Source organism: Sinohyriopsis cumingii, unplaced genomic scaffold (genome assembly GCF_028554795.1).
Source record: "Sinohyriopsis cumingii isolate HCF-2022 unplaced genomic scaffold, ASM2855479v2 utg001517l, whole genome shotgun sequence".
Lineage (NCBI taxonomy): Eukaryota > Metazoa > Mollusca > Bivalvia > Unionida > Unionidae > Sinohyriopsis > Sinohyriopsis cumingii.
The window spans coordinates 633033-657038 of NW_028316009.1; the positions used below are offsets into that span (position 1 = coordinate 633033).

The window sequence follows — 24006 nt, forward strand, 5'->3', positions numbered from 1 at the left end:
GTAGAGAGAGAGAGAGAGAGAGAGAGAGAGAAACAATATCTTCAAATAACAGGAACAACTTCGTTAATACAGCAAGCTTGTTGTCCTTATCAAAAGCAGTGACAGCTTCATCATAAGTCTCATTGTAGAGATCATCTGCATCACCAGTTACTTCTGTATCAGCAGCACTTTCAACAATCCAAAGCTTCTAGACTCGGAGTACGGCGAAGCGTAGCTGGCCAATCAGTGGCACAAAGATTTCAAATTTAATAAAACAGAGGAAACAAATAGTAGTATTCCTTTGACCTGACAAGTCGATTTGCAGTGGTTCATAGCAAAAGAGGTTGATGCACTGCAACCTCAAATTTATACCTGCATTTTTCATTTATGACACCAAGCGATCTTGCCAGTGCAAACACAATCCCTTTCCCTACGTAACAGTTCGGGAAAGCATTGTGTACTAAACAGCTGGATGTGATTGACCATAGTTCTTGCTAGACGACTATTGCTATTTCACTGTCAACTTGCTGTGAAGTAACTATGGGAGGTCAATGGCTGATATCAGTTTCAAGAACAAGACAAGCCCGAAACGCGGAATTGAAAAATGTATCCATATATTTAATTAAAAAACCACAATAGCTGAAAAATACGCACCGTTGCCTCAAGTTAAGAAATTTGCCAGGGGCCAATATACGAAACTATCCCCTGCCGTCCGAGCAAACCTATATAGCATATATCCACCGTAAAAGAAACTGAAATTGCAAATAAAGGACTATTTGAAGACATTTCAGTTACTTTTGTAATGTTGAAACATAAGCTATAAAGTTATTCGGAATACTAAGACATCAGCAGTACCATGGCCCTGAATCGTTTTAATTTATTTTCATTACTTAGAGGCACACTTCCTACTCCAGACACAAATGTCAGTTGATAAACGTCAGTAAACGTCAAGAAATCATACTTACCTGGACCAGGGAGTACCGTGATCAGCTAGGCGGTTTCCCCAGGATGAGGCCTTTCCATTGCACTTCGGTTGGGCTGAAACCTGCGATCACCCCAAATGTGGGTGACTCGGGGTCGTTATTTATTAGTGTGGGGGTCTGCGTTCGCGCTAACCCCTGATAATTCAATTAAAAATAACCAATAATCTCAAGCTTATGACAAAATTAGTCTGGATGTCTCTGATTAGCACGTGCCAATCGATAATGTTATTATTTCTTACACTGCTCTTTCAAGGGGTGGGTACCCCGGGTGGTCTAAATAGCCCACCATTACGGATCGCGGCCATCTCACCTGTCTGCGTGTGTTTGAGTTTCCGATTTGGCCCATGTGGTTATCAGAGAAAGCTTGCCAGTATGTTATCATGGGTCGGGAGTTCTTTCCGTTCATTTTTCTTCTCCCGGGTTCTTCCTCCACCATTTATATTGCCTGCCATGCATAGCCTATCTTGTGCTGAAAAATGGCATTAAACCCTACAACAAACAACTTTCAAAGAGCCATCTCACAACGAACGTGTGAAATATCTTTGAGTAACAGCGATCCAGCATATTTGTGAGAGAAAGAAAGAAAGAAAGAGAAATAAATGGAAACATGCTTACTGGATTCGACGAAAATCAAGTTTTATTTTCACAGAACTTCTCTGCAGTAGAGAGAGAGAGAGAGAGAGAGAGAGAGAGAGAGAGAGAGAGAGAGAGAGAGAGAGAAACAATATCTTCAAATAACAGGAACAACTTCGTTAATACAGCAAGCTTGTTGTCCTTATCAAAAGCAGTGAAGCTTCATCATAAGTCTCATTGTAGAGATCATCTGCATCACCAGTTACTTCTGTATCAGCAGCACTTTCAACAATCCAAAGCTTCTAGACTCGGAGTACGGCGAAGCGTAGCTGGCCAATCAGTGGCACAAAGATTTCAAATTTAATAAAACAGAGGAAACAAAAAGTAGTATTCCTTTGACCTGACAAGTCGATTTGCAGTGGTTCATAGCAAAAGAGGTTGATGCACTGCAACCTCAAATTTATACCTGCATTTTTCATTTATGACACCAAGCGATCTTGCCAGTGCAAACACAATCCCTTTCCTTACGTAACAGTTCGGGAAAACATTGTGTACTAAACAGCTGGATGTGATTGACCATAGTTCTTGCTAGACGACTATTGCTATTTCACTGTCAACTTGCTGTGAAGTAACTATGGGAGGTCAATGGCTGATATCAGTTTCAAGAACAAGACAAGCCCGAAACGCGGAATTGAAAAATGTATCCATATATTTAATTAAAAAACCATAATAGCTGAAAAATACGTACCGTTGCCTCAAGTTAAGAAATTTGCCAGGGGCCAATATACGAAACTATCCCCTGCCGTCCGAGCAAACCTATATAGCATATATCCACCGTAAAAGAAACTGAAATTGCAAATAAAGGACTATTTGAAGACATTTCAGTTACTTTTGTAATTTTTTAAACATAAGATATAAAGTTATTCGGAATACTAAGACATCAGCAGTACCATGGCCCTGAATCGTTTTAATTTATTTTCATTACTTAGAGGCACACTTCCTACTCCAGACACAAATGTCAGTTGATAAACGTCAGTAAACGTCAAGAAATCATACTTACCTGGACCAGGGAGTACCGTGATCAGCTAGGCGGTTTCACCAGGATGAGGCCTTTCCATTGTACTTCGGTTGGGCTGAAACCTGCGATCACCCCAAATGTGGGTGACTCGGGGTCGTTATTTATTAGTGTGGGGGTCTGCTTTCGCGCTAACCCCTCATAATTCAATTAAAAATAACCAATAATCTCAAGCTTAGGACAAAATTAGTCTGGATGTCTCTGATTAGCACGTGCCAATCGATAATGTTATTATTTCTTACACTGCTCTTTCAAGGGGTGGGTACCCCGGGTGGTCTAAATAGCCCACCATTACGGATCGCGGCCATCTCACCTGTCTGCGTGTGTTTGAGTTTCGGATTTGGCCCATGTGGTTATCAGAGAAAGCTTGCCAGTATGTTATCATGGGTCGGGAGTTCTTTCCGTTCATTTTTCTTCTCCCGGGTTCTTCCTCCACCATTTATATTGCCTGCCATGCATAGCCTATCTTGTGCTGAAAAATGGCATTAAACCCTACAACAAACAACTTTCAAAGAGCCATCTCACAACGAACGTGTGAAATATCTTTGAGTAACAGCGATCCAGCATATTTGTGAGAGAAAGAAAGAAAGAAAGAGAAATAAATGGAAACATGCTTACTGGATTCGACGAAAATCAAGTTTTATTTTCACAGAACTTCTCTGCAGTAGAGAGAGAGAGACAGAGAGAGAGAAACAATATCTTCAAATAACAGGAACAACTTCGTTAATACAGCAAGCTTGTTGCCCTTATCAAAAGCAGTGAAGCTTCATCATAAGTGTCATTGTAGAGATCATCTGCATCACCAGTTACTTCTGTATCAGCAGCACTTTCAACAATCCAAAGCTTCTAGACTCGGAGTACGGCGAAGCGTAGCTGGCCAATCAGTGGCACAAAGATTTCAAATTTAATAAAACAGAGGAAACAAATAGTAGTATTCCTTTGACCTGACAAGTCGATTTGCAGTGGTTCATAGCAAAAGAGGTTGATGCACTGCAACCTCAAATTTATACCTGCATTTTTCATTTATGACACCAAGCGATCTTGCCAGTGCAAACACAATCCCTTTCCCTACGTAACAGTTCGGGAAAGCATTGTGTACTAAACAGCTGGATGTGATTGACCATAGTTCTTGCTAGACGACTATTGCTATTTCACTGTCAACTTGCTGTGAAGTAACTATGGGAGGTCAATGGCTGATATCAGTTTCAAGAACAAGACAAGCCCGAAACGCGGAATTGAAAAATGTATCCATATATTTAATTAAAAAACCATAATAGCTGAAAAATACGCACCGTTGCCTCAAGTTAAGAAATTTGCCAGGGGCCAATATACGAAACTATCCCCTGCCGTCCGAGCAAACCTATATAGCATATATCCACCGTAAAAGAAACTGAAATTGCAAATAAAGGACTATTTGAAGACATTTCAGTTACTTTTGTAATGTTGAAACATAAACTATAAAGTTATTCGGAATACTAAGACATCAGCAGTACCATGGCCCTGAATCGTTTTAATTTATTTTCATTACTTAGAGGCACACTTCCTACTCCAGACACAAATGTCAGTTGATAAACGTCAGTAAACGTCAAGAAATCATACTTACCTGGACCAGGGAGTACCGTGATCAGCTAGGCGGTTTCCCCAGGATGAGGCCTTTCCATTGCACTTCGGTTGGGCTGAAACCTGCGATCACCCCAAATGTGGGTGACTCGGGGTCGTTATTTATTAGTGTGGGGGTCTGCGTTCGCGCTAACCCCTGATAATTCAATTAAAAATAACCAATAATCTCAAGCTTATGACAAAATTAGTCTGGATGTCTCTGATTAGCACGTGCCAATCGATAATGTTATTATTTCTTACACTGCTCTTTCAAGGGGTGGGTACCCCGGGTGGTCTAAATAGCCCACCATTACGGATCGCGGCCATCTCACCTGTCTGCGTGTGTTTGAGTTTCGGATTTGGCCCATGTGGTTATCAGAGAAAGCTTGCCAGTATGTTATCATGGGTCGGGAGTTCTTTCCGTTCATTTTTCTTCTCCCGGGTTCTTCCTCCACCATTTATATTGCCTGCCATGCATAGCCTATCTTGTGCTGAAAAATGGCATTAAACCCTACAACAAACAACTTTCAAAGAGCCATCTCACAACGAACGTGTGAAATATCTTTGAGTAACAGCGATCCAGCATATTTGTGAGAGAAAGAAAGAAAGAAAGAGAAATAAATGGAAACATGCTTACTGGATTCGACGAAAATCAAGTTTTATTTTCACAGAACTTCTCTGCAGTAGAGAGAGAGAGAGAGAGAGAGAGAGAGAAACAATATCTTCAAATAACAGGAACAACTTCGTTAATACAGCAAGCTTGTTGTCCTTATCAAAAGCAGTGACAGCTTCATCATAAGTCTCATTGTAGAGATCATCTGCATCACCAGTTACTTCTGTATCAGCAGCACTTTCAACAATCCAAAGCTTCTAGACTCGGAGTACGGCGAAGCGTAGCTGGCCAATCAGTGGCACAAAGATTTCAAATTTAATAAAACAGAGGAAACAAATAGTAGTATTCCTTTGACCTGACAAGTCGATTTGCAGTGGTTCATAGCAAAAGAGGTTGATGCACTGCAACCTCAAATTTATACCTGCATTTTTCATTTATGACACCAAGCGATCTTGCCAGTGCAAACACAATCCCTTTCCCTACGTAACAGTTCGGGAAAGCATTGTGTACTAAACAGCTGGATGTGATTGACCATAGTTCTTGCTAGACGACTATTGCTATTTCACTGTCAACTTGCTGTGAAGTAACTATGGGAGGTCAATGGCTGATATCAGTTTCAAGAACAAGACAAGCCCGAAACGCGGAATTGAAAAATGTATCCATATATTTAATTAAAAAACCACAATAGCTGAAAAATACGCACCGTTGCCTCAAGTTAAGAAATTTGCCAGGGGCCAATATACGAAACTATCCCCTGCCGTCCGAGCAAACCTATATAGCATATATCCACCGTAAAAGAAACTGAAATTGCAAATAAAGGACTATTTGAAGACATTTCAGTTACTTTTGTAATGTTGAAACATAAGCTATAAAGTTATTCGGAATACTAAGACATCAGCAGTACCATGGCCCTGAATCGTTTTAATTTATTTTCATTACTTAGAGGCACACTTCCTACTCCAGACACAAATGTCAGTTGATAAACGTCAGTAAACGTCAAGAAATCATACTTACCTGGACCAGGGAGTACCGTGATCAGCTAGGCGGTTTTCCCAGGATGAGGCCTTTCCATTGCACTTCGGTTGGGCTGAAAACTGCGATCACCCCAAATGTGGGTGACTCGGGGTCGTTATTTATTAGTGTGGGGGTCTGCGTTCGCGCTAACCCCTGATAATTCAATTAAAAATAACCAATAATCTCAAGCTTAGGACAAAATTAGTCTGGATGTCTCTGATTAGCACGTGCCAATCGATAATGTTATTATTTCTTACACTGCTCTTTCAAGGGGTGGGTACCCCGGGTGGTCTAAATAGCCCACCATTACGGATCGCGGCCATCTCACCTGTCTGCGTGTGTTTGAGTTTCGGATTTGGCCCATGTGGTTATCAGAGATAGCTTGCCAGTATGTTATCATGGGTCGGGAGTTCTTTCCGTTCATTTTTCTTCTCCCGGGTTCTTCCTCCACCATTTATATTGCCTGCCATGCATAGCCTATCTTGTGCTGAAAAATGGCATTAAACCCTACAACAAACAACTTTCAAAGAGCCATCTCACAACGAACGTGTGAAATATCTTTGAGTAACAGCGATCCAGCATATTTGTGAGAGAAAGAAAGAAAGAAAGAGAAATAAATGGAAACATGCTTACTGGATTCGACGAAAATCAAGTTTTATTTTCACAGAACTTCTCTGCAGTAGAGAGAGAGAGAGAGAGAGAGAGAGAGAGAGAGAGAGAGAGAGAGAAACAATATCTTCAAATAACAGGAACAACTTCGTTAATACAGCAAGCTTGTTGTCCTTATCAAAAGCAGTGAAGCTTCATCATAAGTCTCATTGTATAGATCATCTGCATCACCAGTTACTTCTGTATCAGCAGCACTTTCAACAATCCAAAGCTTCTAGACTCGGAGTACGGCGAAGCGTAGCTGGCCAATCAGTGGCACAAAGATTTCAAATTTAATAAAACAGAGGAAACAAAAAGTAGTATTCCTTTGACCTGACAAGTCGATTTGCAGTGGTTCATAGCAAAAGAGGTTGATGCACTGCAACCTCAAATTTATACCTGCATTTTTCATTTATGACACCAAGCGATCTTGCCAGTGCAAACACAATCCCTTTCCTTACGTAACAGTTCGGGAAAGCATTGTGTACTAAACAGCTGGATGTGATTGACCATAGTTCTTGCTAGACGACTATTGCTATTTCACTGTCAACTTGCTGTGAAGTAACTATGGGAGGTCAATGGCTGATATCAGTTTCAAGAACAAGACAAGCCCGAAACGCGGAATTGAAAAATGTATCCATATATTTAATTAAAAAACCATAATAGCTGAAAAATACGCACCGTTGCCTCAAGTTAAGAAATTTGCCAGGGGCCAATATACGAAACTATCCCCTGCCGTCCGAGCAAACCTATATAGCATATATCCACCGTAAAAGAAACTGACATTGCAAATAAAGGACTATTTGAAGACATTTCAGTTACTTTTGTAATGTTGAAACATAAACTATAAAGTTATTCGGAATACTAAGACATCAGCAGTACCATGGCCCTGAATCGTTTTAATTTATTTTCATTACTTAGAGGCACACTTCCTACTCCAGACACAAATGTCAGTTGATAAACGTCAGTAAACGTCAAGAAATCATACTTACCTGGACCAGGGAGTACCGTGATCAGCTAGGCGGTTTCCCCAGGATGAGGCCTTTCCATTGCACTTCGGTTGGGCTGAAACCTGCGATCACCCCAAATGTGGGTGACTCGGGGTCGTTATTTATTAGTGTGGGGGTCTGCGTTCGCGCTAACCCCTGATAATTCAATTAAAAATAACCAATAATCTCAAGCTTATGACAAAATTAGTCTGGATGTCTCTGATTAGCACGTGCCAATCGATAATGTTATTATTTCTTACACTGCTCTTTCAAGGGGTGGGTACCCCGGGTGGTCTAAATAGCCCACCATTACGGATCGCGGCCATCTCACCTGTCTGCGTGTGTTTGAGTTTCGGATTTGGCCCATGTGGTTATCAGAGAAAGCTTGCCAGTATGTTATCATGGGTCGGGAGTTCTTTCCGTTCATTTTTCTTCTCCCGGGTTCTTCCTCCACCATTTATATTGCCTGCCATGCATAGCCTATCTTGTGCTGAAAAATGGCATTAAACCCTACAACAAACAACTTTCAAAGAGCCATCTCACAACGAACGTGTGAAATATCTTTGAGTAACAGCGATCCAGCATATTTGTGAGAGAAAGAAAGAAAGAAAGAGAAATAAATGGAAACATGCTTACTGGATTCGACGAAAATCAAGTTTTATTTTCACAGAACTTCTCTGCAGTAGAGAGAGAGAGAGAGAGAGAGAGAGAGAGAGAAACAATATCTTCAAATAACAGGAACAACTTCGTTAATACAGCAAGCTTGTTGTCCTTATCAAAAGCAGTGACAGCTTCATCATAAGTCTCATTGTAGAGATCATCTGCATCACCAGTTACTTCTGTATCAGCAGTACTTTCAACAATCCAAAGCTTCTAGACTCGGAGTACGGCGAAGCGTAGCTGGCCAATCAGTGGCACAAAGATTTCAAATTTAATAAAACAGAGGAAACAAAAAGTAGTATTCCTTTGACCTGACAAGTCGATTTGCAGTGGTTCATAGCAAAAGAGGTTGATGCACTGCAACCTCAAATTTATACCTGCATTTTTCATTTATGACACCAAGCGATCTTGCCAGTGCAAACACAATCCCTTTCCTTACGTAACAGTTCGGGAAAACATTGTGTACTAAACAGCTGGATGTGATTGACCATAGTTCTTGCTAGACGACTATTGCTATTTCACTGTCAACTTGCTGTGAAGTAACTATGGGAGGTCAATGGCTGATATCAGTTTCAAGAACAAGACAAGCCCGAAACGCGGAATTGAAAAATGTATCCATATATTTAATTAAAAAACCATAATAGCTGAAAAATACGTACCGTTGCCTCAAGTTAAGAAATTTGCCAGGGGCCAATATACGAAACTATCCCCTGCCGTCCGAGCAAACCTATATAGCATATATCCACCGTAAAAGAAACTGAAATTGCAAATAAAGGACTATTTGAAGACATTTCAGTTACTTTTGTAATTTTTTAAACATAAGATATAAAGTTATTCGGAATACTAAGACATCAGCAGTACCATGGCCCTGAATCGTTTTAATTTATTTTCATTACTTAGAGGCACACTTCCTACTCCAGACACAAATGTCAGTTGATAAACGTCAGTAAACGTCAAGAAATCATACTTACCTGGACCAGGGAGTACCGTGATCAGCTAGGCGGTTTCACCAGGATGAGGCCTTTCCATTGTACTTCGGTTGGGCTGAAACCTGCGATCACCCCAAATGTGGGTGACTCGGGGTCGTTATTTATTAGTGTGGGGGTCTGCTTTCGCGCTAACCCCTCATAATTCAATTAAAAATAACCAATAATCTCAAGCTTAGGACAAAATTAGTCTGGATGTCTCTGATTAGCACGTGCCAATCGATAATGTTATTATTTCTTACACTGCTCTTTCAAGGGGTGGGTACCCCGGGTGGTCTAAATAGCCCACCATTACGGATCGCGGCCATCTCACCTGTCTGCGTGTGTTTGAGTTTCGGATTTGGCCCATGTGGTTATCAGAGAAAGCTTGCCAGTATGTTATCATGGGTCGGGAGTTCTTTCCGTTCATTTTTCTTCTCCCGGGTTCTTCCTCCACCATTTATATTGCCTGCCATGCATAGCCTATCTTGTGCTGAAAAATGGCATTAAACCCTACAACAAACAACTTTCAAAGAGCCATCTCACAACGAACGTGTGAAATATCTTTGAGTAACAGCGATCCAGCATATTTGTGAGAGAAAGAAAGAAAGAAAGAGAAATAAATGGAAACATGCTTACTGGATTCGACGAAAATCAAGTTTTATTTTCACAGAACTTCTCTGCAGTAGAGAGAGAGAGAGAGAGAGAGAGAGAGAGAAACAATATCTTCAAATAACAGGAACAACTTCGTTAATACAGCAAGCTTGTTGCCCTTATCAAAAGCAGTGAAGCTTCATCATAAGTGTCATTGTAGAGATCATCTGCATCACCAGTTACTTCTGTATCAGCAGCACTTTCAACAATCCAAAGCTTCTAGACTCGGAGTACGGCGAAGCGTAGCTGGCCAATCAGTGGCACAAAGATTTCAAATTTAATAAAACAGAGGAAACAAATAGTAGTATTCCTTTGACCTGACAAGTCGATTTGCAGTGGTTCATAGCAAAAGAGGTTGATGCACTGCAACCTCAAATTTATACCTGCATTTTTCATTGATGACACCAAGCGATCTTGCCAGTGCAAACACAATCCCTTTCCCTACGTAACAGTTCGGGAAAGCATTGTGTACTAAACAGCTGGATGTGATTGACCATAGTTCTTGCTAGACGACTATTGCTATTTCACTGTCAACTTGCTGTGAAGTAACTATGGGAGGTCAATGGCTGATATCAGTTTCAAGAACAAGACAAGCCCGAAACGCGGAATTGAAAAATGTATCCATATATTTAATTAAAAAACCATAATAGCTGAAAAATACGCACCGTTGCCTCAAGTTAAGAAATTTGCCAGGGGCCAATATACGAAACTATCCCCTGCCGTCCGAGCAAACCTATATAGCATATATCCACCGTAAAAGAAACTGAAATTGCAAATAAAGGACTATTTGAAGACATTTCAGTTACTTTTGTAATGTTGAAACATAAACTATAAAGTTATTCGGAATACTAAGACATCAGCAGTACCATGGCCCTGAATCGTTTTAATTTATTTTCATTACTTAGAGGCACACTTCCTACTCCAGACACAAATGTCAGTTGATAAACGTCAGTAAACGTCAAGAAATCATACTTACCTGGACCAGGGAGTACCGTGATCAGCTAGGCGGTTTCCCCAGGATGAGGCCTTTCCATTGCACTTCGGTTGGGCTGAAACCTGCGATCACCCCAAATGTGGGTGACTCGGGGTCGTTATTTATTAGTGTGGGGGTCTGCGTTCGCGCTAACCCCTGATAATTCAATTAAAAATAACCAATAATCTCAAGCTTATGACAAAATTAGTCTGGATGTCTCTGATTAGCACGTGCCAATCGATAATGTTATTATTTCTTACACTGCTCTTTCAAGGGGTGGGTACCCCGGGTGGTCTAAATAGCCCACCATTACGGATCGCGGCCATCTCACCTGTCTGCGTGTGTTTGAGTTTCGGATTTGGCCCATGTGGTTATCAGAGAAAGCTTGCCAGTATGTTATCATGGGTCGGGAGTTCTTTCCGTTCATTTTTCTTCTCCCGGGTTCTTCCTCCACCATTTATATTGCCTGCCATGCATAGCCTATCTTGTGCTGAAAAATGGCATTAAACCCTACAACAAACAACTTTCAAAGAGCCATCTCACAACGAACGTGTGAAATATCTTTGAGTAACAGCGATCCAGCATATTTGTGAGAGAAAGAAAGAAAGAAAGAGAAATAAATGGAAACATGCTTACTGGATTCGACGAAAATCAAGTTTTATTTTCACAGAACTTCTCTGCAGTAGAGAGAGAGAGAGAGAGAGAGAAACAATATCTTCAAATAACAGGAACAACTTCGTTAATACAGCAAGCTTGTTGTCCTTATCAAAAGCAGTGACAGCTTCATCATAAGTCTCATTGTAGAGATCATCTGCATCACCAGTTACTTCTGTATCAGCAGCACTTTCAACAATCCAAAGCTTCTAGACTCGGAGTACGGCGAAGCGTAGCTGGCCAATCAGTGGCACAAAGATTTCAAATTTAATAAAACAGAGGAAACAAATAGTAGTATTCCTTTGACCTGACAAGTCGATTTGCAGTGGTTCATAGCAAAAGAGGTTGATGCACTGCAACCTCAAATTTATACCTGCATTTTTCATTTATGACACCAAGCGATCTTGCCAGTGCAAACACAATCCCTTTCCCTACGTAACAGTTCGGGAAAGCATTGTGTACTAAACAGCTGGATGTGATTGACCATAGTTCTTGCTAGACGACTATTGCTATTTCACTGTCAACTTGCTGTGAAGTAACTATGGGAGGTCAATGGCTGATATCAGTTTCAAGAACAAGACAAGCCCGAAACGCGGAATTGAAAAATGTATCCATATATTTAATTAAAAAACCACAATAGCTGAAAAATACGCACCGTTGCCTCAAGTTAAGAAATTTGCCAGGGGCCAATATACGAAACTATCCCCTGCCGTCCGAGCAAACCTATATAGCATATATCCACCGTAAAAGAAACTGAAATTGCAAATAAAGGACTATTTGAAGACATTTCAGTTACTTTTGTAATGTTGAAACATAAGCTATAAAGTTATTCGGAATACTAAGACATCAGCAGTACCATGGCCCTGAATCGTTTTAATTTATTTTCATTACTTAGAGGCACACTTCCTACTCCAGACACAAATGTCAGTTGATAAACGTCAGTAAACGTCAAGAAATCATACTTACCTGGACCAGGGAGTACCGTGATCAGCTAGGCGGTTTTCCCAGGATGAGGCCTTTCCATTGCACTTCTGTTGGGCTGAAAACTGCGATCACCCCAAATGTGGGTGACTCGGGGTCGTTATTTATTAGTGTGGGGGTCTGCGTTCGCGCTAACCCCTGATAATTCAATTAAAAATAACCAATAATCTCAAGCTTAGGACAAAATTAGTCTGGATGTCTCTGATTAGCACGTGCCAATCGATAATGTTATTATTTCTTACACTGCTCTTTCAAGGGGTGGGTACCCCGGGTGGTCTAAATAGCCCACCATTACGGATCGCGGCCATCTCACCTGTCTGCGTGTGTTTGAGTTTCGGATTTGGCCCATGTGGTTATCAGAGATAGCTTGCCAGTATGTTATCATGGGTCGGGAGTTCTTTCCGTTCATTTTTCTTCTCCCGGGTTCTTCCTCCACCATTTATATTGCCTGCCATGCATAGCCTATCTTGTGCTGAAAAATGGCATTAAACCCTACAACAAACAACTTTCAAAGAGCCATCTCACAACGAACGTGTGAAATATCTTTGAGTAACAGCGATCCAGCATATTTGTGAGAGAAAGAAAGAAAGAAAGAGAAATAAATGGAAACATGCTTACTGGATTCGACGAAAATCAAGTTTTATTTTCACAGAACTTCTCTGCAGTAGAGAGAGAGAGAGAGAGAGAGAGAGAGAGAGAGAGAGAGAGAGAGAAACAATATCTTCAAATAACAGGAACAACTTCGTTAATACAGCAAGCTTGTTGTCCTTATCAAAAGCAGTGAAGCTTCATCATAAGTCTCATTGTATAGATCATCTGCATCACCAGTTACTTCTGTATCAGCAGCACTTTCAACAATCCAAAGCTTCTAGACTCGGAGTACGGCGAAGCGTAGCTGGCCAATCAGTGGCACAAAGATTTCAAATTTAATAAAACAGAGGAAACAAAAAGTAGTATTCCTTTGACCTGACAAGTCGATTTGCAGTGGTTCATAGCAAAAGAGGTTGATGCACTGCAACCTCAAATTTATACCTGCATTTTTCATTTATGACACCAAGCGATCTTGCCAGTGCAAACACAATCCCTTTCCTTACGTAACAGTTCGGGAAAGCATTGTGTACTAAACAGCTGGATGTGATTGACCATAGTTCTTGCTAGACGACTATTGCTATTTCACTGTCAACTTGCTGTGAAGTAACTATGGGAGGTCAATGGCTGATATCAGTTTCAAGAACAAGACAAGCCCGAAACGCGGAATTGAAAAATGTATCCATATATTTAATTAAAAAACCATAATAGCTGAAAAATACGCACCGTTGCCTCAAGTTAAGAAATTTGCCAGGGGCCAATATACGAAACTATCCCCTGCCGTCCGAGCAAACCTATATAGCATATATCCACCGTAAAAGAAACTGACATTGCAAATAAAGGACTATTTGAAGACATTTCAGTTACTTTTGTAATGTTGAAACATAAACTATAAAGTTATTCGGAATACTAAGACATCAGCAGTACCATGGCCCTGAATCGTTTTAATTTATTTTCATTACTTAGAGGCACACTTCCTACTCCAGACACAAATGTCAGTTGATAAACGTCAGTAAACGTCAAGAAATCATACTTACCTGGACCAGGGAGTACCGTGATCAGCTAGGCGGTTTCCCCAGGATGAGGCCTTTCCATTGCACTTCGGTTGGGCTGAAACCTGCGATCACCCCAAATGTGGGTGACTCGGGGTCGTTATTTATTAGTGTGGGGGTCTGCGTTCGCGCTAACCCCTGATAATTCAATTAAAAATAACCAATAATCTCAAGCTTATGACAAAATTAGTCTGGATGTCTCTGATTAGCACGTGCCAATCGATAATGTTATTATTTCTTACACTGCTCTTTCAAGGGGTGGGTACCCCGGGTGGTCTAAATAGCCCACCATTACGGATCGCGGCCATCTCACCTGTCTGCGTGTGTTTGAGTTTCGGATTTGGCCCATGTGGTTATCAGAGAAAGCTTGCCAGTATGTTATCATGGGTCGGGAGTTCTTTCCGTTCATTTTTCTTCTCCCGGGTTCTTCCTCCACCATTTATATTGCCTGCCATGCATAGCCTATCTTGTGCTGAAAAATGGCATTAAACCCTACAACAAACAACTTTCAAAGAGCCATCTCACAACGAACGTGTGAAATATCTTTGAGTAACAGCGATCCAGCATATTTGTGAGAGAAAGAAAGAAAGAAAGAGAAATAAATGGAAACATGCTTACTGGATTCGACGAAAATCAAGTTTTATTTTCACAGAACTTCTCTGCAGTAGAGAGAGAGAGAGAGAGAGAGAGAGAGAAACAATATCTTCAAATAACAGGAACAACTTCGTTAATACAGCAAGCTTGTTGTCCTTATCAAAAGCAGTGACAGCTTCATCATAAGTCTCATTGTAGAGATCATCTGCATCACCAGTTACTTCTGTATCAGCAGCACTTTCAACAATCCAAAGCTTCTAGACTCGGAGTACGGCGAAGCGTAGCTGGCCAATCAGTGGCACAAAGATTTCAAATTTAATAAAACAGAGGAAACAAATAGTAGTATTCCTTTGACCTGACAAGTCGATTTGCAGTGGTTCATAGCAAAAGAGGTTGATGCACTGCAACCTCAAATTTATACCTGCATTTTTCATTTATGACACCAAGCGATCTTGCCAGTGCAAACACAATCCCTTTCCCTACGTAACAGTTCGGGAAAGCATTGTGTACTAAACAGCTGGATGTGATTGACCATAGTTCTTGCTAGACGACTATTGCTATTTCACTGTCAACTTGCTGTGAAGTAACTATGGGAGGTCAATGGCTGATATCAGTTTCAAGAACAAGACAAGCCCGAAACGCGGAATTGAAAAATGTATCCATATATTTAATTAAAAAACCATAATAGCTGAAAAATACGCACCGTTGCCTCAAGTTAAGAAATTTGCCAGGGGCCAATATACGAAACTATCCCCTGCCGTCCGAGCAAACCTATATAGCATATATCCACCGTAAAAGAAACTGAAATTGCAAATAAAGGACTATTTGAAGACATTTCAGTTACTTTTGTAATGTTGAAACATAAGCTATAAAGTTATTCGGAATACTAAGACATCAGCAGTACCATGGCCCTGAATCGTTTTAATTTATTTTCATTACTTAGAGGCACACTTCCTACTCCAGACACAAATGTCAGTTGATAAACGTCAGTAAACGTCAAGAAATCATACTTACCTGGACCAGGGAGTACCGTGATCAGCTAGGCGGTTTCCCCAGGATGAGGCCTTTCCATTGCACTTCGGTTGGGCTGAAACCTGCGATCACCCCAAATGTGGGTGACTCGGGGTCGTTATTTATTAGTGTGGGGGTCTGCGTTCGCGCTAAGCCCTGATAATTCAATTAAAAATAACCAATAATCTCAAGCTTATGACAAAATTAGTCTGGATGTCTCTGATTAGCACGTGCCAATCGATAATGTTATTATTTCTTACACTGCTCTTTCAAGGGGTGGGTACCCCGGGTGGTCTAAATAGCCCACCATTACGGATCGCGGCCATCTCACCTGTCTGCGTGTGTTTGAGTTTCGGATTTGGCCCATGTGGTTATCAGAGAAAGCTTGCCAATATGTTATCATGGGTCGGGAGTTCTTTCCGTTCATTTTTCTTCTCCCGGGTTCTTCCTCCACCATTTATATTGCCTGCCATGCATAGCCTATCTTGTGCTGAAAAATGGCATTAAACCCTACAACAAACAACTTTCAAAGAGCCATCTCACAACGAACGTGTGAAATATCTTTGAGTAACAGCGATCCAGCATATTTGTGAGAGAAAGAAAGAAAGAAAGAGAAATAAATGGAAACATGCTTACTGGATTCGACGAAAATCAAGTTTTATTTTCACAGAACTTCTCTGCAGTAGAGAGAGAGAGAGAGAGAGAGAGAGAGAAACAATATCTTCAAATAACAGGAACAACTTCGTTAATACAGCAAGCTTGTTGTCCTTATCAAAAGCAGTGACAGCTTCATCATAAGTCTCATTGTAGAGATCATCTGCATCACCAGTTACTTCTGTATCAGCAGCACTTTCAACAATCCAAAGCTTCTAGACTCGGAGTACGGCGAAGCGTAGCTGGCCAATCAGTGGCACAAAGATTTCAAATTTAATAAAACAGAGGAAACAAATAGTAGTATTCCTTTGACCTGACAAGTCGATTTGCAGTGGTTCATAGCAAAAGAGGTTGATGCACTGCAACCTCAAATTTATACCTGCATTTTTCATTGATGACACCAAGCGATCTTGCCAGTGCAAACACAATCCCTTTCCCTACGTAACAGTTCGGGAAAGCATTGTGTACTAAACAGCTGGATGTGATTGACCATAGTTCTTGCTAGACGACTATTGCTATTTCACTGTCAACTTGCTGTGAAGTAACTATGGGAGGTCAATGGCTGATATCAGTTTCAAGAACAAGACAAGCCCGAAACGCGGAATTGAAAAATGTATCCATATATTTAATTAAAAAACCACAATAGCTGAAAAATACGCACCGTTGCCTCAAGTTAAGAAATTTGCCAGGGGCCAATATACGAAACTATCCCCTGCCGTCCGAGCAAACCTATATAGCATATATCCACCGTAAAAGAAACTGAAATTGCAAATAAAGGACTATTTGAAGACATTTCAGTTACTTTTGTAATGTTGAAACATAAGCTATAAAGTTATTCGGAATACTAAGACATCAGCAGTACCATGGCCCTGAATCGTTTTAATTTATTTTCATTACTTAGAGGCACACTTCCTACTCCAGACACAAATGTCAGTTGATAAACGTCAGTAAACGTCAAGAAATCATACTTACCTGGACCAGGGAGTACCGTGATCAGCTAGGCGGTTTTCCCAGGATGAGGCCTTTCCATTGCACTTCGGTTGGGCTGAAAACTGCGATCACCCCAAATGTGGGTGACTCGGGGTCGTTATTTATTAGTGTGGGGGTCTGCGTTCGCGCTAACCCCTGATAATTCAATTAAAAATAACCAATAATCTCAAGCTTAGGACAAAATTAGTCTGGATGTCTCTGATTAGCACGTGCCAATCGATAATGTTATTATTTCTTACACTGCTCTTTCAAGGGGTGGGTACCCCGGGTGGTCTAAATAGCCCACCATTACGGATCGCGGCCATCTCACCTGTCTGCGTGTGTTTGAGTTTCGGATTTGGCCCATGTGGTTATCAGAGATAGCTTGCCAGTATGTTATCATGGGTCGGGAGTTCTTTCCGTTCAGTTTTCTTCTCCCGGGTTCTTCCTCCACCATTTATATTGCCTGCCATGCATAGCCTATCTTGTGCTGAAAAATGGCATTAAACCCTACAACAAACAACTTTCAAAGAGCCATCTCACAACGAACGTGTGAAATATCTTTGAGTAACAGCGATCCAGCATATTTGTGAGAGAAAGAAAGAAAGAAAGAGAAATAAATGGAAACATGCTTACTGGATTCGACGAAAATCAAGTTTTATTTTCACAGAACTTCTCTGCAGTAGAGAGAGAGAGAGAGAGAGAGAGAGAGAGAGAGAGAGAGAGAGAGAAACAATATCTTCAAATAACAGGAACAACTTCGTTAATACAGCAAGCTTGTTGTCCTTATCAAAAGCAGTGAAGCTTCATCATAAGTCTCATTGTATAGATCATCTGCATCACCAGTTACTTCTGTATCAGCAGCACTTTCAACAATCCAAAGCTTCTAGACTCGGAGTACGGCGAAGCGTAGCTGGCCAATCAGTGGCACAAAGATTTCAAATTTAATAAAACAGAGGAAACAAAAAGTAGTATTCCTTTGACCTGACAAGTCGATTTGCAGTGGTTCATAGCAAAAGAGGTTGATGCACTGCAACCTCAAATTTATACCTGCATTTTTCATTTATGACACCAAGCGATCTTGCCAGTGCAAACACAATCCCTTTCCTTACGTAACAGTTCGGGAAAGCATTGTGTACTAAACAGCTGGATGTGATTGACCATAGTTCTTGCTAGACGACTATTGCTATTTCACTGTCAACTTGCTGTGAAGTAACTATGGGAGGTCAATGGCTGATATCAGTTTCAAGAACAAGACAAGCCCGAAACGCGGAATTGAAAAATGTATCCATATATTTAATTAAAAAACCATAATAGCTGAAAAATACGCACCGTTGCCTCAAGTTAAGAAATTTGCCAGGGGCCAATATACGAAACTATCCCCTGCCGTCCGAGCAAACCTATATAGCATATATCCACCGTAAAAGAAACTGACATTGCAAATAAAGGACTATTTGAAGACATTTCAGTTACTTTTGTAATGTTGAAACATAAACTATAAAGTTATTCGGAATACTAAGACATCAGCAGTACCATGGCCCTGAATCGTTTTAATTTATTTTCATTACTTAGAGGCACACTTCCTACTCCAGACACAAATGTCAGTTGATAAACGTCAGTAAACGTCAAGAAATCATACTTACCTGGACCAGGGAGTACCGTGATCAGCTAGGCGGTTTCCCCAGGATGAGGCCTTTCCATTGCACTTCGGTTGGGCTGAAACCTGCGATCACCCCAAATGTGGGTGACTCGGGGTCGTTATTTATTAGTGTGGGGGTCTGCGTTCGCGCTAACCCCTGATAATTCAATTAAAAATAACCAATAATCTCAAGCTTATGACAAAATTAGTCTGGATGTCTCTGATTAGCACGTGCCAATCGATAATGTTATTATTTCTTACACTGCTCTTTCAAGGGGTGGGTACCCCGGGTGGTCTAAATAGCCCACCATTACGGATCGCGGCCATCTCACCTGTCTGCGTGTGTTTGAGTTTCGGATTTGGCCCATGTGGTTATCAGAGAAAGCTTGCCAGTATGTTATCATGGGTCGGGAGTTCTTTCCGTTCATTTTTCTTCTCCCGGGTTCTTCCTCCACCATTTATATTGCCTGCCATGCATAGCCTATCTTGTGCTGAAAAATGGCATTAAACCCTACAACAAACAACTTTCAAAGAGCCATCTCACAACGAACGTGTGAAATATCTTTGAGTAACAGCGATCCAGCATATTTGTGAGAGAAAGAAAGAAAGAAAGAGAAATAAATGGAAACATGCTTACTGGATTCGACGAAAATCAAGTTTTATTTTCACAGAACTTCTCTGCAGTAGAGAGAGAGAGAGAGAGAGAGAGAGAGAAACAATATCTTCAAATAACAGGAACAACTTCGTTAATACAGCAAGCTTGTTGTCCTTATCAAAAGCAGTGACAGCTTCATCATAAGTCTCATTGTAGAGATCATCTGCATCACCAGTTACTTCTGTATCAGCAGCACTTTCAACAATCCAAAGCTTCTAGACTCGGAGTACGGCGAAGCGTAGCTGGCCAATCAGTGGCACAAAGATTTCAAATTTAATAAAACAGAGGAAACAAATAGTAGTATTCCTTTGACCTGACAAGTCGATTTGCAGTGGTTCATAGCAAAAGAGGTTGATGCACTGCAACCTCAAATTTATACCTGCATTTTTCATTGATGACACCAAGCGATCTTGCCAGTGCAAACACAATCCCTTTCCCTACGTAACAGTTCGGGAAAGCATTGTGTACTAAACAGCTGGATGTGATTGACCATAGTTCTTGCTAGACGACTATTGCTATTTCACTGTCAACTTGCTGTGAAGTAACTATGGGAGGTCAATGGCTGATATCAGTTTCAAGAACAAGACAAGCCCGAAACGCGGAATTGAAAAATGTATCCATATATTTAATTAAAAAACCATAATAGCTGAAAAATACGCACCGTTGCCTCAAGTTAAGAAATTTGCCAGGGGCCAATATACGAAACTATCCCCTGCCGTCCGAGCAAACCTATATAGCATATATCCACCGTAAAAGAAACTGAAATTGCAAATAAAGGACTATTTGAAGACATTTCAGTTACTTTTGTAATGTTGAAACATAAGCTATAAAGTTATTCGGAATACTAAGACATCAGCAGTACCATGGCCCTGAATCGTTTTAATTTATTTTCATTACTTAGAGGCACACTTCCTACTCCAGACACAAATGTCAGTTGATAAACGTCAGTAAACGTCAAGAAATCATACTTACCTGGACCAGGGAGTACCGTGATCAGCTAGGCGGTTTCCCCAGGATGAGGCCTTTCCATTGCACTTCGGTTGGGCTGAAACCTGCGATCACCCCAAATGTGGGTGACTCGGGGTCGTTATTTATTAGTGTGGGGGTCTGCGTTCGCGCTAACCCCTGATAATTCAATTAAAAATAACCAATAATCTCAAGCTTATGACAAAATTAGTCTGGATGTCTCTGATTAGCACGTGCCAATCGATAATGTTATTATTTCTTACACTGCTCTTTCAAGGGGTGGGTACCCCGGGTGGTCTAAATAGCCCACCATTACGGATCGCGGCCATCTCACCTGTCTGCGTGTGTTTGAGTTTCGGATTTGGCCCATGTGGTTATCAGAGAAAGCTTGCCAGTATGTTATCATGGGTCGGGAGTTCTTTCCGTTCATTTTTCTTCTCCCGGGTTCTTCCTCCACCATTTATATTGCCTGCCATGCATAGCCTATCTTGTGCTGAAAAATGGCATTAAACCCTACAACAAACAACTTTCAAAGAGCCATCTCACAACGAACGTGTGAAATATCTTTGAGTAACAGCGATCCAGCATATTTGTGAGAGAAAGAAAGAAAGAAAGAGAAATAAATGGAAACATGCTTACTGGATTCGACGAAAATCAAGTTTTATTTTCACAGAACTTCTCTGCAGTAGAGAGAGAGAGAGAGAGAGAGAGAGAGAGAGAAACAATATCTTCAAATAACAGGAACAACTTCGTTAATACAGCAAGCTTGTTGTCCTTATCAAAAGCAGTGACAGCTTCATCATAAGTCTCATTGTAGAGATCATCTGCATCACCAGTTACTTCTGTATCAGCAGTACTTTCAACAATCCAAAGCTTCTAGACTCGGAGTACGGCGAAGCGTAGCTGGCCAATCAGTGGCACAAAGATTTCAAATTTAATAAAACAGAGGAAACAAAAAGTAGTATTCCTTTGACCTGACAAGTCGATTTGCAGTGGTTCATAGCAAAAGAGGTTGATGCACTGCAACCTCAAATTTATACCTGCATTTTTCATTTATGACACCAAGCGATCTTGCCAGTGCAAACACAATCCCTTTCCTTACGTAACAGTTCGGGAAAACATTGTGTACTAAACAGCTGGATGTGATTGACCATAGTTCTTGCTAGACGACTATTGCTATTTCACTGTCAACTTGCTGTGAAGTAACTATGGGAGGTCAATGGCTGATATCAGTTTCAAGAACAAGACAAGCCCGAAACGCGGAATTGAAAAATGTATCCATATATTTAATTAAAAAACCATAATAGCTGAAAAATACGTACCGTTGCCTCAAGTTAAGAAATTTGCCAGGGGCCAATATACGAAACTATCCCCTGCCGTCCGAGCAAACCTATATAGCATATATCCACCGTAAAAGAAACTGAAATTGCAAATAAAGGACTATTTGAAGACATTTCAGTTACTTTTGTAATTTTTTAAACATAAGATATAAAGTTATTCGGAATACTAAGACATCAGCAGTACCATGGCCCTGAATCGTTTTAATTTATTTTCATTACTTAGAGGCACACTTCCTACTCCAGACACAAATGTCAGTTGATAAACGTCAGTAAACGTCAAGAAATCATACTTACCTGGACCAGGGAGTACCGTGATCAGCTAGGCGGTTTCACCAGGATGAGGCCTTTCCATTGTACTTCGGTTGGGCTGAAACCTGCGATCACCCCAAATGTGGGTGACTCGGGGTCGTTATTTATTAGTGTGGGGGTCTGCTTTCGCGCTAACCCCTCATAATTCAATTAAAAATAACCAATAATCTCAAGCTTAGGACAAAATTAGTCTGGATGTCTCTGATTAGCACGTGCCAATCGATAATGTTATTATTTCTTACACTGCTCTTTCAAGGGGTGGGTACCCCGGGTGGTCTAAATAGCCCACCATTACGGATCGCGGCCATCTCACCTGTCTGCGTGTGTTTGAGTTTCGGATTTGGCCCATGTGGTTATCAGAGAAAGCTTGCCAGTATGTTATCATGGGTCGGGAGTTCTTTCCGTTCATTTTTCTTCTCCCGGGTTCTTCCTCCACCATTTATATTGCCTGCCATGCATAGCCTATCTTGTGCTGAAAAATGGCATTAAACCCTACAACAAACAACTTTCAAAGAGCCATCTCACAACGAACGTGTGAAATATCTTTGAGTAACAGCGATCCAGCATATTTGTGAGAGAAAGAAAGAAAGAAAGAGAAATAAATGGAAACATGCTTACTGGATTCGACGAAAATCAAGTTTTATTTTCACAGAACTTCTCTGCAGTAGAGAGAGAGAGAGAGAGAGAGAGAGAGAGAAACAATATCTTCAAATAACAGGAACAACTTCGTTAATACAGCAAGCTTGTTGCCCTTATCAAAAGCAGTGAAGCTTCATCATAAGTGTCATTGTAGAGATCATCTGCATCACCAGTTACTTCTGTATCAGCAGCACTTTCAACAATCCAAAGCTTCTAGACTCGGAGTACGGCGAAGCGTAGCTGGCCAATCAGTGGCACAAAGATTTCAAATTTAATAAAACAGAGGAAACAAATAGTAGTATTCCTTTGACCTGACAAGTCGATTTGCAGTGGTTCATAGCAAAAGAGGTTGATGCACTGCAACCTCAAATTTATACCTGCATTTTTCATTTATGACACCAAGCGATCTTGCCAGTGCAAACACAATCCCTTTCCCTACGTAACAGTTCGGGAAAGCATTGTGTACTAAACAGCTGGATGTGATTGACCATAGTTCTTGCTAGACGACTATTGCTATTTCACTGTCAACTTGCTGTGAAGTAACTATGGGAGGTCAATGGCTGATATCAGTTTCAAGAACAAGACAAGCCCGAAACGCGGAATTGAAAAATGTATCCATATATTTAATTAAAAAACCATAATAGCTGAAAAATACGCACCGTTGCCTCAAGTTAAGAAATTTGCCAGGGGCCAATATACGAAACTATCCCCTGCCGTCCGAGCAAACCTATATAGCATATATCCACCGTAAAAGAAACTGAAATTGCAAATAAAGGACTATTTGAAGACATTTCAGTTACTTTTGTAATGTTGAAACATAAACTATAAAGTTATTCGGAATACTAAGACATCAGCAGTACCATGGCCCTGAATCGTTTTAATTTATTTTCATTACTTAGAGGCACACTTCCTACTCCAGACACAAATGTCAGTTGATAAACGTCAGTAAACGTCAAGAAATCATACTTACCTGGACCAGGGAGTACCGTGATCAGCTAGGCGGTTTCCCCAGGATGAGGCCTTTCCATTGCACTTCGGTTGGGCTGAAACCTGCGATCACCCCAAATGTGGGTGACTCGGGGTCGTTATTTATTAGTGTGGGGGTCTGCGTTCGCGCTAACCCCTGATAATTCAATTAAAAATAACCAATAATCTCAAGCTTATGACAAAATTAGTCTGGATGTCTCTGATTAGCACGTGCCAATCGATAATGTTATTATTTCTTACACT

The 24006-nt window shown here is 40.8% G+C and overlaps 15 non-coding genes across 15 annotated transcripts; all 15 read left to right on the top strand.

The window, feature by feature from the left end:
• The first annotated feature begins 936 nt into the window (after positions 1-936).
• LOC149772222 (U1 spliceosomal RNA) lies at positions 937-1100 on the top strand. The gene has a single exon (XR_016417783.1). It is a non-coding gene; the product is annotated as a U1 spliceosomal RNA (small nuclear RNA).
• Positions 1101-2587: 1487 nt separating this feature from the next.
• On the top strand, positions 2588-2751 carry LOC149772223 (U1 spliceosomal RNA). Its single transcript, XR_016417979.1, has one exon. It is a non-coding gene; the product is annotated as a U1 spliceosomal RNA (small nuclear RNA).
• A 1454-nt stretch (positions 2752-4205) lies between these two features.
• LOC149772224 (U1 spliceosomal RNA) lies at positions 4206-4369 on the top strand. The gene has a single exon (XR_016417784.1). It is a non-coding gene; the product is annotated as a U1 spliceosomal RNA (small nuclear RNA).
• Positions 4370-5828: 1459 nt separating this feature from the next.
• Positions 5829-5992, top strand: LOC149772225 (U1 spliceosomal RNA). Its single transcript, XR_016417960.1, has one exon. It is a non-coding gene; the product is annotated as a U1 spliceosomal RNA (small nuclear RNA).
• A 1476-nt stretch (positions 5993-7468) lies between these two features.
• Positions 7469-7632, top strand: LOC149772226 (U1 spliceosomal RNA). Its single transcript, XR_016417785.1, has one exon. It is a non-coding gene; the product is annotated as a U1 spliceosomal RNA (small nuclear RNA).
• A 1464-nt stretch (positions 7633-9096) lies between these two features.
• On the top strand, positions 9097-9260 carry LOC149772227 (U1 spliceosomal RNA). Its single transcript, XR_016417980.1, has one exon. It is a non-coding gene; the product is annotated as a U1 spliceosomal RNA (small nuclear RNA).
• Positions 9261-10720: 1460 nt separating this feature from the next.
• LOC149772228 (U1 spliceosomal RNA) lies at positions 10721-10884 on the top strand. The gene has a single exon (XR_016417786.1). It is a non-coding gene; the product is annotated as a U1 spliceosomal RNA (small nuclear RNA).
• Positions 10885-12337: 1453 nt separating this feature from the next.
• Positions 12338-12501, top strand: LOC149772229 (U1 spliceosomal RNA). Its single transcript, XR_016417983.1, has one exon. It is a non-coding gene; the product is annotated as a U1 spliceosomal RNA (small nuclear RNA).
• Positions 12502-13977: 1476 nt separating this feature from the next.
• Positions 13978-14141, top strand: LOC149772230 (U1 spliceosomal RNA). The gene has a single exon (XR_016417787.1). It is a non-coding gene; the product is annotated as a U1 spliceosomal RNA (small nuclear RNA).
• A 1459-nt stretch (positions 14142-15600) lies between these two features.
• LOC149772231 (U1 spliceosomal RNA) lies at positions 15601-15764 on the top strand. Its single transcript, XR_016417940.1, has one exon. It is a non-coding gene; the product is annotated as a U1 spliceosomal RNA (small nuclear RNA).
• Positions 15765-17223: 1459 nt separating this feature from the next.
• Positions 17224-17387, top strand: LOC149772232 (U1 spliceosomal RNA). The gene has a single exon (XR_016417961.1). It is a non-coding gene; the product is annotated as a U1 spliceosomal RNA (small nuclear RNA).
• Positions 17388-18863: 1476 nt separating this feature from the next.
• LOC149772233 (U1 spliceosomal RNA) lies at positions 18864-19027 on the top strand. Its single transcript, XR_016417788.1, has one exon. It is a non-coding gene; the product is annotated as a U1 spliceosomal RNA (small nuclear RNA).
• A 1459-nt stretch (positions 19028-20486) lies between these two features.
• LOC149772234 (U1 spliceosomal RNA) lies at positions 20487-20650 on the top strand. Its single transcript, XR_016417789.1, has one exon. It is a non-coding gene; the product is annotated as a U1 spliceosomal RNA (small nuclear RNA).
• A 1464-nt stretch (positions 20651-22114) lies between these two features.
• LOC149772235 (U1 spliceosomal RNA) lies at positions 22115-22278 on the top strand. Its single transcript, XR_016417981.1, has one exon. It is a non-coding gene; the product is annotated as a U1 spliceosomal RNA (small nuclear RNA).
• Positions 22279-23738: 1460 nt separating this feature from the next.
• On the top strand, positions 23739-23902 carry LOC149772236 (U1 spliceosomal RNA). Its single transcript, XR_016417790.1, has one exon. It is a non-coding gene; the product is annotated as a U1 spliceosomal RNA (small nuclear RNA).
• Positions 23903-24006: the final 104 nt, after the last annotated feature.